We start from the raw sequence: 13398 nt of genomic DNA on the forward strand, positions 1-13398 counted from the left end.
GCTACGTAGGTTGACTCTGTGGTTATGAAAGCATACGGTGCATTGACCTTCATCAATCGTGGGATTGAGTTTAAGATCGAGAGGCAATGTTGCAACTATATAAGACTCTAGTCAGACCCCACTTGGAGTACAGTGCTCAATTTTGGTCGCCTCACTACAGGAAGGATGTGGAAACCATAGAGAGGGTGGAGAGGAGATCTACAAGGATATTGCCTGGATTGGGGAGCATGCCTTATGAGAACAGATTGAGTGAACTCAGCCTTTTTTCCTTAGGGCGAAGGAGGATGAGAAGTGACCTGAAAGAGGTGTACAAGATAATGAGAGGCATTGATCCTGTGGATAGTCAGAGGCTTTTTCCCAGGGCTGAAATGGCTAGCACGTGAGGGCATAGTTTTAAGGTGCTCGGAAGTAGGTACAGAGGAGATGTCAGGGTTGAGTATTTTACGCAGAGAGTGGTGAGTGTGTGGAATGGGCTGCCGGTGACAGTGGTGGAGCTAGAAACAATAGGGTGTTTTAAGAGACTCCTGGATGGCTATATGGAGTTTAGGAAAATAGAGGGCTATGGGTAAGCCTAGGTAATTCTAAGGTAAGGACACGTTCGGCTCAGCTTTGTGGGCTGAAGGGCCTGTATTGTGCCGTAGGTCTTCTATGTTTCTGTGTTTTTATGTTTTGCCAAGGACTTTTCATGGCCCCTCCAAACTTTTTTAATTCCCTTTAGTTCTTTTCTGGCTTCAGCCAAAGATAGGGCATATCACAGAGTAAATACTACTGGGAAGCTTTTAAAAATCAACAGAAGGCAACTGAAAAGTCATTGAGACGGTAAAGATGGATACAAAAGTAAACCAGTCAATAATATTAAAGAGTATACCAACAGTTTCTTTAGATACATAAAGTGTAAAAGAGAGCCAAGAGTGGATATTGGACCACTGGAAAATGATGCTGGAGCGGTAGTAATGGGGGATAAGGAAACGTGGATGAACTGAACAAGAATTTTGCATCAGTCTTCACTGTAGAAAACACTAGCAGTACAGTGGAAGCTCCAGGTGTCAGGGGTCATAAAGTATGTGAAGTTACTATTACTAGAAAGAAGGTTCTTGGGAAACAGAATGGTCTGAAGGTAGATAAATCACATGGACCAGATAGTGTACACACCAGGGTTCTGAAAGAGGTGGCTGAAGAGATTGTGGAGGTATTAGTAATGATCTTTCAAGAATCACTAGGTTCTGGAATGGTTCCAGAAGACTGGAAAATTGCAAGTGTCACTCTACTCTTCAAGAAGGGAGAGAGGCAAAAGAAAGGAAATTAATGGTAAGATTCTTGGCAGTGTAGAGGATCAGAGGGATCTTGGGGTCCGAGTCCTAAGGATACTCAAAACAGCTGCGCAGGTTGACTCTGTGGTTAAGAAGGTGTACGGTGTATTGGGCTTCATCAATCCTGGAATTGAATTAAGGAGCCAAAGGGTAATGGTGCAGCTATATAGGACCCTGGTCAGACCCCACTGAAGTACTGTGCTCAGTTCTGGTCGCCTCACTGCAGGAAGGATGTGGAAGCCATAGAAAGGGTGCAGAAGAGATTTACAAGGATGTTGCCTGGATTGGGGAGCACGCCTTATGAGAATAAGTTGAGTGAACTCGGCCTTTTCTCCTTGGAGCGAAGGAGGATGAGAGGTGACCTGATAGAGGTGTATAAGATGATGAGAGGCACTGATCGTATGGATAGTCAGAGGCTATTTCCCGGCAGGGGAGCTGAAATGGTTGCCAAAAGAGGACACAGGTTTAAGGTGCTGGGGAGTAGGTACAGAGGAGACGTCAGGGGTAAGTTTTTTACTCAGGGTGTGGTGATTGCGTGGAATAGGCTGCCAGCAACGGTGATGGAGGCGGATACAATAGGGCCTTTTAAGAGGCTTTTGGATAGGTACATGGAGCTTAGTAAAATAGAGGACATAAGATAAGCCTAGTAATTCCTAAGGTAGGGACATGTTCGGCACAACTTTGTGGGCCGAAGTGTCTGTATTGTGCTGAAGGTTTTCTATGCTCCTATGTTTCTATCTTAGTGGTTGCAAAGATGTGGTAGCTGATTTTTATGATGTGATTTTGGGGTACTTGGAGGCTCGTGATAAAATAGTCTATAGTCAGAATGGTTTCCTCAAGGGAAAATCTTGTCTGACGAATCTGTTGGAATTCTTTGAAGAAATAACAAGCAGGATAGACAAAGGAGAATAGGTGATGTTGTGTATTTGGATTTTCAGAAGGTATTTGACAAGGTGCCACACATGAGACTTCTTAACAAGCTACAAGCCCATGGTATTACAAGAATGATTCTTCAAGGATAAAACAGTGCTGATTGACAGGAGGCAAAGAATGGGAATAAAGCGAGCCTTTTCTGGTTGGCTGCTGGTGACTAGTGATATTCCCCTGGGGTGGGGGGCAGTGATCTGTGTTGGGTCCAATTCTTTTTATGTATTATGTCAATAATTTGAATGATGGAATTGATGGCTTTGTTGACAAGTTTGCGATGAGATGAAGGTAAGTGGGTAAGTGGCGGGGCAGATAGTTTTGAGGAAGTAGGGAGGATACAGAAGGACTTAGATAGATTAGGAGACTGGGCAAATAAGTGGCAGATGGAATACAGTGTCCAGGAGTGTATGGTCATGTACTTTGGTAGAAGAAATAAATAGGTTGACTATTTGCTAAATGGAGAGAAAACGCAAAATTTAAAAATGCAAAGGGACTTGGGAGTCCTTGTGCAGGATTCCCTAAAGGTTAATTTGCAGTTTGAGTTGGTAGTGAGGAAGGCAAATGTGATGTTAGCATTCATTTCAAGAAGACTAGAATATAAAAGCAAAGATGTAATGTTAAGACTTTATAAAGAGCTGGTGAGGCCTCACTTGGAGTATTGTGAGCAGATTTGAGTCATTTATCTTAGAAAATGTACTGTAACTGTAGAGGGTTCAAAAGAGATTCATGAAATTATTCCAGGTTTGAATGGCTTGTCATATGAAGAGCGTTAGATGGTTCTGGACCTGTATTCACTACAATTCAGAAGTATGAGGGTGATCAAATTGAAACTTATCGAATGGTGAAAGGTCTTAATGTGAATGTGGAGAGGATATTTTCTATGATGGTCTAAGACTAGAAGGCACAGCCTCAGATTAGAGGGGCATCCTTTTAGAATGGAAATGAGGAGGAATTTCTTTAGCCAAAGAGTGGTTAATCTGTGGAATTCTTTGCCATAGGAAGCTGTGAAGGGGATGTCTTTATGTATATTTAAGGCAGATGTTGATAGTTTCTTAATTGATCAGGGCATGAAGCCCATACTGTAAAATGGATGGATGGTTTGGAGTTTGTAAAATGAGTGCAGCATAGTTTTTTGCAGCAATACATAGAGGTACCAACTAGAGAAGGGGCAGTGTTGGATCTTCTGTTAGGGAATGAAATAGGTCAGGTGATGGAGCTATGTGTTGGGGAGCACTTCGGGTCCAGTGATCACAATGCCATTAGTTTCAATATAATTATGGAGAAGGATAGGACTGGACCCAGGGTTGAGATTTTTGATTGGAGAAAGGCTAACTCTGAGGCGATGCAAAAGGATTTAGAAGGAGTGGATTGGGACAATTTGTTTTATGGGAAGGATGTAATAGAGAAATGGCGGTCATTTAAAGGTGACATTTTGAGGGTACAGAATCTTTATGTTCCTGTTAGGTTGAAAGGAAAGGTTAAAAGTTTGAGAGAGCCATGGTTTTCAAGGGATATTGGAAACTTGGTTAGGAAAAAGAGAGATATCTACAATAAATATAGGCAGCATAGAGTAAATGAGGTACTCAAGGAATATAAGGAATGTAAGAAGAATCTTAAGAAAGAAATTATAAAAGCTAAAAGAAGATACGAGGTTGCTTTGACAAGTAATGTGAAAATAAATCCAAGGGTTTCTACAGCTATATTAATAGCAAAAGGATAGTGAGGGTTAAAATTAGTCCCTTAGAGAATCAGAGTAGACAGCTATGTGTGGAGCCGAAAGAGATGGGGGAGATTTTGAACAATTTCTTTTCTTCGGTATTCACTAAGGAGAAGGATATTGAATTGTGTAAGGTAAGGGAAACAAGTAGAGAAGTTATGGAAACTATGACGATTAAAGAGGAGGAAGTACTGGTGCTTTTAAGGAATATAAAAGTGGATAAATCTCCGGATCCTGACAGAATATTCCCTAGGACCTTAAGGGAGGTTAGTGTAGAAATAGCAGGGGCTCTGACAGAAATATTTCAAATGTCGTTAGAAACGGGGATGGTGCCGGAGGATTGACGTATTGCTCATGTGGTTCCATTGGTTAAAAAGGGTTCTAAGAGTAAATCTAGCAATTATAGGCCTGTCAGTTTGACGTCAGTGGTGGGTAAATTAATGGAAAGTATTATAGACAATAGACAATAGACAGTAGGTGCAGGAGGAGGCCATTCAGACCTTCTAGCCAGCACCGCCATTCACCATGATCATGGCTGATCATACACAATCAGTACCCCGTTCCTGCCCTCTCCCCATATTCCTTGACCCCACTATCTATGAGCTCTATCTAACTCTCTCTTGAATGCATCCAGAGACTTGGCCTCCACTGCCTTCTGGGGCAGAGCATTCCACATATCCACCACTCTCTAGGTGAAAAAGTTTTTCCGCATCTCTGTTTTAAATGGCCTACCCCTTATTCTTAAACTATGTCCTCTAGTTCTGGACTCACCCATGAGTTCACCCAAGAGTGGGCTGAGCAATGGCAGATGGAGTTTAATGCTGATAAGTGTGAGGTGCTACATTTTGGTAGGAATAATCCAAATAGGACATACATGGTAAATGGTAGGGCATTGAAGAATGCTGTAGAACAGAATGATCTAGGAATAATGGTGCATAGTTCCCTGAAGGTGGAATCTCATGTGGATAGGGTGGTGAAGAAAGCTTTTGGTATGTTGGCCTTTATAAATCAGAGCATTGAGTATAGGAGTTGAGATGTAATGTTAAAATTGTACAAGGCATTGGTAAGGCCGAATTTGGAGTATTGTGTACAGTTCTGGTCACCGAGTTATAGGAAAGATGTCAACAAAATAGAGAGAGTACAGAGAGGATTTACTAGAATGTTACCTGGGTTTCAGCGCCTAAGTTACAGGGAAAGATTAAACAAGTTAGATCTTCATTCTTTGGGGCGTAGAAGGTTGAGGGGGGACTTGATAGAGGTATTTAAAATTATGAGGGGGATAGATAGAGTTGACGTGGATAGGCTTTTTTCCATTGAGAGTAGGGGAGATTCAAACAAGAGGACATGAGTTGAGACTTAGGGGGCAAAAGTTTAAGGGTAACATGAGGGGGAATTTCTTTACTCAGAGAGTGGTAGCTGTGTGGAATGAGCTTCCAGTAGATGTAGTAGAGGCAGGTTCGGTATTGTCATTTAAAGCAAAATTGGATAGGTATATGGACAGGAAAGGAATGGAAGGTTATGGGCTGAGTGTGTGTCAGTGGGATTAGGTGATAGTAAGCGTTCGGCATGGACTAGAAGGGCTGAGATGTCCTGTTTCCGTGCTGTAATTGTTATATGGTTATATGAAGGGATACGGAGAGAAGACAAGAAATTCAGGCCAAGACGAAAAATGGATCAGCCATTATGAAATGGCAGAGCAGATTCAATGAGCTAAATAGTCTAATTCTGCTCCAATACCTAATGGTCTTATGGTCTTCTTTATACTCCTTGTGTGTTTTGTTTGACCCTATCTTTCAAAGCTTTATATACTTTTCCTTTTTCTTCTTGACTGAGTTCATCACCTGTCTAGACATCCAAGGTTCTCTTATCTTTCCATCCCCGTCCTTCCTTCTAACAGAAACATACCTTTCCTGTACTTAAGAAGGGATTTAGGGGAGCTAGAAGGTGGGATGAGAAGGCTTTGGTAAACAAGAATTAGGAAAGCCCCAGCCATTCCACACTTATGTGAAGAACAGGATGACTAGAGTGAGAGTAGGACTGCATAGCGATAAAGGAGGAAACATGACTGTGAGGTTACAGGAGGTTCTTAATAAATACTTTGCTTCGGTATTTACAAGTGAGAAGGATTTTAGCAAATGTGAGCTCTAGGAAAAGGCAGTGTTGGAACTTTTAAAGAATATTAGGATTGATAGGATCTGGGGCCTTATGGAATATGCACCAGGTCACCATAAAAAGTGAGGGAAGAGATTGCTGGGTAGTTAACAATGTGTTGATGGAGTACCAGAACAGTCACTGGAGTGATTCTGGAGACAGATATTGGCAAGACCTCATATAAGTCAGGAATCAAAAGTTGAGTATGGTGCGACTAATGTTCTGAGACTAATTTTTTCAATGTAGGAAATATTGTAGGAAAGGCAAATGAGTTCAGGGCATGGATCAACACATGGAATTATGATATTGTGGCGATAGTGAAACTTGGTTGGAGGGGCAAGACTGGCAGCTCAATATTCTGGGGTTCAATATTGTGGATGTGATAGAGTGGGTTTAAAGAACGAGGATTGGCATTACTAGTCAGGGAAAATGACACAGCACTGTTCAGTCAGGACAGACTAGAGAACTGATCTAGTGAGGCATTATGGGTGGAACTGAGAAATAAGAAAGATGTGATCAAGTTAATGGGACTATATTACAGACCACCCAACAGTCCTAGAGATTTAGAGGAACAAATTTGTAGAGAGATCACAGACTGTTGCAAGAAATATAAGGTTGTTATAGTAGGTAATTCCACATATTGACTTGGAATCCCATACTGTAAAAGTTTGTCAGACATGTTCAGGAACGTTTCCTTAATCAGTAGGTAGAAGTGCCGGTGAAAAAGTGTGTGATACTTGATCTGATATTAGGAAATGACACAGGACAGGTGATAGAAGTGATAGTGAGGGAACACTTTGCCATTAGTTGATAATGCCATTAGTTTCAAAGTAAATATGGAAAAAGATAGGCCAGATCTGTGAGTTGAGATTCTAAGTTGGAGGAAGGTCAATTTTAATGGTATCAGAATGGATCTGGCAAATGTGGATTGGGACAGACCGTTTTCTGGCAAAGTTGTACTTGGTAAGTGGGAGGCCTTTAACAGTGAACAGTAGTGATATCAAAAGCTTGTGAACACATAGTTTACTCAGGTTTGCCAAAAGAGTAGAAAAAACAGCAACTTGCAGCAGTTTGGAGTTTTGAGCAGTGGCCAATCTGTGATCAAGATTGATAGGCAAGAACAAATTAAAGTAAGGCAGAGACAAGTGGAGTAGCCATAGATAGAGTGGAGTGAGTTTGAATGGGGATATGGATGCTTTAGCTCATTGAGGCTTCAACAAGGAGAGGCTTCAATGAGAGAAGACAAAAAAAGTTGTAGGTAGAATTCCTTCAATCTCCCCCAATGCCCTGCACAACAGTTTATTGTTCATCCTTCTTTATATTTACTCATTTAGAAGAGCCGGTAGTGGGATGCTCTTCTTGCAGGATGTGGGAAGACACAGAGACCTCTAGTGTCTCTGCTAACCACACCTGTGAGAAGTGCATCCAACTACAGCTTCTAACCCTCCACATTAAGGAGTTGGAGCTGGAACAGGATGAACTCCGGATCATTCAGGAGGCTGAGGGGGTAACAGATAAGATATATTGAGATTTAGTAACACCCAAGGTGAAGGACATAGGAAACTGGGTGACAGTCAGTAAGGGGAAAGGAGTTAAACAGCTAGTGCAGAGTACACCTGTGGCCACTCCCCTCTACAATAGGTATACCAATTTGAATACTGTTTGGGGGTAGACCTAGCAGAGGAAAGTCACAGCAGTCAAGTCTCTGGCACTGAGTCTGACTCTGCAACTCAGAAGGGAAGGGGGGAGAAAAGGCAAGCTGTGGTGACAGGTGATTCGTTAGTTAGCATTACAGAAAGGAGGTTCTGTGGTTGAGTACAAGATTCCTGGATGGTATGTTGCCTCCCCGGTGCCAGGGTTTGGAATATCTCAGATCAAGTCCTCAGCATTTTTAAGTGGAAGGGTGAGCAGCCAGAGGTTGTGGTCCATTTAGGTACCAAAAACATAGGTAGGAGAAATGACAAGGTTCTGCAAAATGAGTTCTGGGAGTTAGCTGCTAAGTTAAAGAGCAGGACCTTCAGGGTTATGATCTCAGAATTGCAACCCATGCCAGATGCAAATGAGGCAGGAACTAGGAAGATTATATAGTTTAACATTTAGCTAAAGAGTTGAGTAGGAGGGAGGACATAACATTTTTGGATCATTGGGCTCTCTTCCAGGGAAGGTGGGACCTGTACAGAGGAGATAGTTTGCACCTGAACTTGAAGGGGACTAACTTGAAGGTTTGCTAGTGCTGCACAGTGGGGTTTAAAATAGAGCTGCAGGGGGATGGGAATCGGAGTGCTAGAACAGATAGTGGAGAGGTTGAGAAGACAGATTTGGTAAGACCTCAGACAAAGTCAAGAATCAAAAGGTTGAACATGGGGCAACTAGTGTCCTGAGTTGCATATATTTCAATGCGAGAAGTAGGAAAGGCAGATGAACTCAGAGCATAGATCAGCATGTGGAATTATGAGATTGTAGCCATTAGTGAGACTTGGTTGCAGGAGGGACATGACTGGCAGCTCAATATTCTGGGGTTCTGTTGTTTTAGACATGACAGGATAGGAGGGATTAAAGGAGGAGGGATGGCATTACTAGTCAGGAAGAATGTCACGGCAGTGCTCTGTCAGGACAAACTGGAGGGCTCATCTAATGAGGCATTATAGGTGGAAATGGGAAATAAGAAAATATGAACTCATTAATGGGGCTAATTACAGACCTCCCAACAGTCTGAGGGATGTAGAGGAACAAACTTGCAGAGAGATCACAGACTGCTGCAAAAACATAAGTTTGATATAGTTGGTGATTTTAACTTTCTGCATAGTGACTATAACTCCCATACTGTAAAAGGACTAGATAGGATATCTACTGTATTGATATATGTCCTAAGTAGGATATATGTATGTTGCTTGGATTTCCAGCATCTGCATATTTTCTCTTGTTTGTTCTAGATAGGATAGAGTTTGTCAAATGTGTTTAGGAATGTTTCCTTAATTAGTACTTAGAAGTCCCAAAGAAAGAGTGTGCCATACTGGATCTTCTATTTGGGAATAAGACAGGATAGTTGACAAGGGTTAGTGCAGGGACGCACTTTGCATCTCGTGATCACAGTGCCATTAGTTTCAATGTATATATGCAAAAAGATAGGTTGGTCCATGGGTTAAGATTCTAAATTGGAGAAAAGCCATTTTTGATGGTGTCAGAAAGGATCAGGCAAATGTGGGACAGGCTTTTATTCTGGGAAAAGTGCACTTGGTAAGTAGAAGGCCTTCAAAAGTGAAATTTTGAGAGTAAAAACTTGTATGTATCTGTTGGAATAAAAGGTAAAGATAATGAGTGGAGGGAACCTTGGTTTTCAAGAGATATGGAGACACTGATTAAGAAAAAAAGGATGTGCATAGCTAGTATAGGCAGGTAGGAACAAATGAGATGCTTATGGAATATAAAAAATGCAAGAGAACACTTCATAAAAAAAATCAGGAGGGCTAAAAGAAGCCATGAGGTTGCTCTCACAGACAGAATGAAGGATAATTCGAATGGATTATCAAACATATATTGTAATGCACTGTAAGGTTTCACTACTAATGAAATGGTTTCTCTGTAGCAGCAATGTTTGGGTTATGACTAGTGTTACATATTCAGGCAACAATAAATATATATGAGTTAGGCAAGGGTTTTTATAACAAATAACACGTTTATTAAACACTGAAAACAAACCCCCTCAAAAGTAAACAAACTCTAGCTCAACCAGAATTCAGCTGCTGTGCGGCACATTCACAGTTCTTAATAGCGCTGCAATTCAAACAGTTCTTAAAGCGGTATTGAAAAAGAACAGTTCTTTAAAGCGGTATTAAAAAAAAACAGTTCTTTAAAGCGGTATGCCGAAAGTTCAAAAGCTCACAGTCCTTTTAAAAGGAGAGACTTTTTAAAGCGATTTAAATTCTCTTCCACGTCGATGTCCTTCGATTCCCTCGGCGTCAAACTTTCCCACGAAGAATTTTATGAAATATAACGGCTTAAAGGTACTGACCTTCCTTCCACACTATTCTCAAATCCTTTCTGGTCAAACCCAGGGATTAACAGCAAGAATAGTCAACGAAATCCTTCCGAATGAGGATCAAATAAGGTCGAGCTTTCCACCATCGAAAATCGATTCTCCTCGATTGTTATCTTCCAAACTTTTATCTTCACTCTCCACAGTAAAGAAACTGTTGGCGATGACCTTTTAAACTTTAGGCATTATATAAAACTTCATTTTTCAACTAAACTGCGTCATCACATTAAATCACGCAGGGACATGAAGTCAGCTTGGCAAATCCCGCCACGAACTGCCCCACCTGACAGGGTGGGTCTTCCTTTTATACCCTGTAAAAAAACCTGTCACATGACCTCTACTGGCGGGAAAATGACATCACTCCACCATCACAAGACCATTACCTCAAGTCCAGTATAACTTCAACCCCAGTCACGTGACAAGGGTACCACTGTCACGTGTCACGGGTACGTAACACTAGAGATAGCAGGACTATCCAGTGAGTGGGATGTTGTTCTTTCTTGTGGGTTTGGGAGCAGGGATTTTGCAGTCTTTTGTTGGGGAGAGATGAGGAGAGAAGACACAAGAGGGGAGAGTTGGTAGATTATCAGACGGAGTGAACTTGGAGCAAGGGTCCGAAGGTCAGCAACGCCTGTTGGAGGTTGATGTTGGACAAATGGCCTTATCAGTGAGCTCCAACATTGCACATTAGACTGTTTCATGAGAATGGGCGCTTTTCTTTTTTTGTTTCTTTACTAACCATATATTCAAATTAAGAATTATAAAGCTCAATTATTTAATCGCATATTGTGTACTGTTTGTTATTTCGTGGTACTGATTTGTAACAGGGGACACATCTCGCAGTATCCACCTAAGCAAGATGTCTTAAGTTTGGCCGGGCTGAGGGCTGTCTTCCCCTAGATTAAGCCGCTAGCCAAACTGAGAGTTACAGATGTTAAGAGCAAAAGGACTGCAAGGAACAAAACTAGTCCTCTGGAAGAACAGAATGGTAATTATGCATGGAGCCAAGAGATGGGGCATATCTTAAATTAATTTCTTGCATCTGTGTTTATTTAGGAGATGGACACTGAATCAATAGAAGTGAGGCAAAGCAGCAGGGAGGTCATACACCCTCTGCTGACTACAGAGTAGATAACAGAGTAGCTAGAGTTGTTCACTGTTATTGTCAGTTCTTAACAAGGTGTTCCCTCGACCCTTTGGCAGGCAAGTTGTCAGTACCTCCAATTGAACTGTCTTTTTGTGTGTTTCCCCCAGCTGTCAGTCTGTAGTTTTATATTGCCATGTGCTCCTGTCCCAACTCTTGCTCTACTCTGGCCCCTGTATTACTGAGTACTCCGTCTCTCATCTGTTTCTCATTATTACCTGTATTGCTGCCACTTGTGTCTCATTGTGCTCCGCCTATCATCTGCCTCTCTGTTTATTGCTCAGTGTATTTCAGTCCTGTGTTTTCACCTGTTTGTTGCCAGATTGTTCCAATGAATTTTCCTGAGCCTTTCCAGCATTTGTTTCCGTACTCTGTTGTCTGAATATCAACTCTGCCTGTTTCCCGATTCTGGTTTTTGGATTTCTCTGGATGTTTTGATCTCTGCCTGAGCTTTGACACTGACTTCGTTTGCACCTCAGGATTTGTTACTCAATTAATATCACTGTGTGCACAGTACTGAATCTGTGATTGGGTCCCTGCTCCAGCGCCCTGACAACACAATCTGGCCAGAATGGATCTAGCAGACCCTGGTCATCTGAGACCTACCCTGGAGCAACAGGAAGTGATGCTGGGGAGACACCAGAACCAGCTGGACACTGTGTTCAGAGTCGCTTTCTGCCAATGGAGCCAATCTTGTGGCCCATACTCAGTCACTCCAGCTGTCCCAGAGTACCCATCAACATTTTGCGACTGCATCTTCTGTCTTGCCCTCTACGTCCTCACATGCTCCTCCCATCCAAGAGCCCCATCTGCCTCCTCCAGAAAAGTACTCAGGTGAGCCCAGTACCTGCCACTTTTTTTCTTTCCCAGTGTACCCTCATTTTTGAATTGCAACCAACAACATTTCCAACTGATCGAGCTAAGGTAGCCTACGTCAGCACCCAACTGTCCGGTTAGGTGAGAGAATGGGGAACAGCCATCTGGGAGGCAGGCTCCCCTTTCTGCAGCAGTTTTCAGTTAGTTTCTGAGGAGATGAGAAAAGTGTTTGCACGCTGCAAACATGGGAGAGAGGCTGCCCATGAAATGCTGCACATGCACTCGGTGCAGATCTGTGTCATATTATGCCATAGAGTTCTGGACCCTAGCTACCTCCAGAAGCTGGAACTCGGAGGCACAGTACAAAACCTTCCTGAACAGCCTCTCTGAAGACATCAAAGATGAGTTGGTCACCCAGGACCTTCCTGCCACCTTTGAAGCCCTGGTGGATTTCCATATTGATGTTCACCTTCAACAACACAGCAGAGGGAGGAATTCCAGAGGATCCCTGGGGGCACTGGGTGAGTTTCAAGCTCCTCATCAGTCTACATTGCCCTGTTTGCCTCCTTGTACAATTCCTGTTCCAGAGCCCAAGGCTATGCATGTTGACCGTACCCGCCTGACGCTGACTGAAGGGCAAAGGAGAATCTGCACCCACTCCTGTCTGTACTGTGGCCGACTAGACCATTTCATCTCCACCTGCCCAATAAAAGCAAGCCTTCACCAGCAGGACGAGGAGTACTGGTGAGCATGACCCCTGTCCTGTCCTCCTCGACACCACTTGCTTTTATACCTGCTTCTCTAGAGTGGGGTGTCCAACGCTGAGCAGGCTCCGCCTTGGTCAATTTTGGTGCAGAGGGTTGTTTTATAGATTCCAGCTGGGTTGCCCAGTGGGGACTACCCACGTCTGCTCTCCAGTCACCATGAATGGCCAACGCCTTAAACGGTCGGAGACTGGCTACCATCACCCATGTCATGGACCGGTGAGACTCAGGTTATCAGGCAACCATCATGAACAGTTAACCCTTTGTTATTGACTCTCCTCAAGCTCCCATTGTCCTGGGACATCCCTGGTTAGTCAGACACAACCCCCACATTGACTGACTCAGTCGCAAGATTGTAGGCTGGAGTCCATTCTGTCACTCCCACTGCCTCCACCATACTCAGATTCCCTTGTCTCCAAGCCCAGATTCCCACCCCCCCCCCCCCCCCAAGCAATTCTGGATTTCCGGACCTTAGTGCCATCCCTCCTGAATACATGGACCTCAAGGCTGTATTCAGCAGGTCCCGGGCCACT

This window comes from Hemitrygon akajei, chromosome 6 (assembly GCF_048418815.1).
Source record: "Hemitrygon akajei chromosome 6, sHemAka1.3, whole genome shotgun sequence".
NCBI lineage: Eukaryota > Metazoa > Chordata > Chondrichthyes > Myliobatiformes > Dasyatidae > Hemitrygon > Hemitrygon akajei.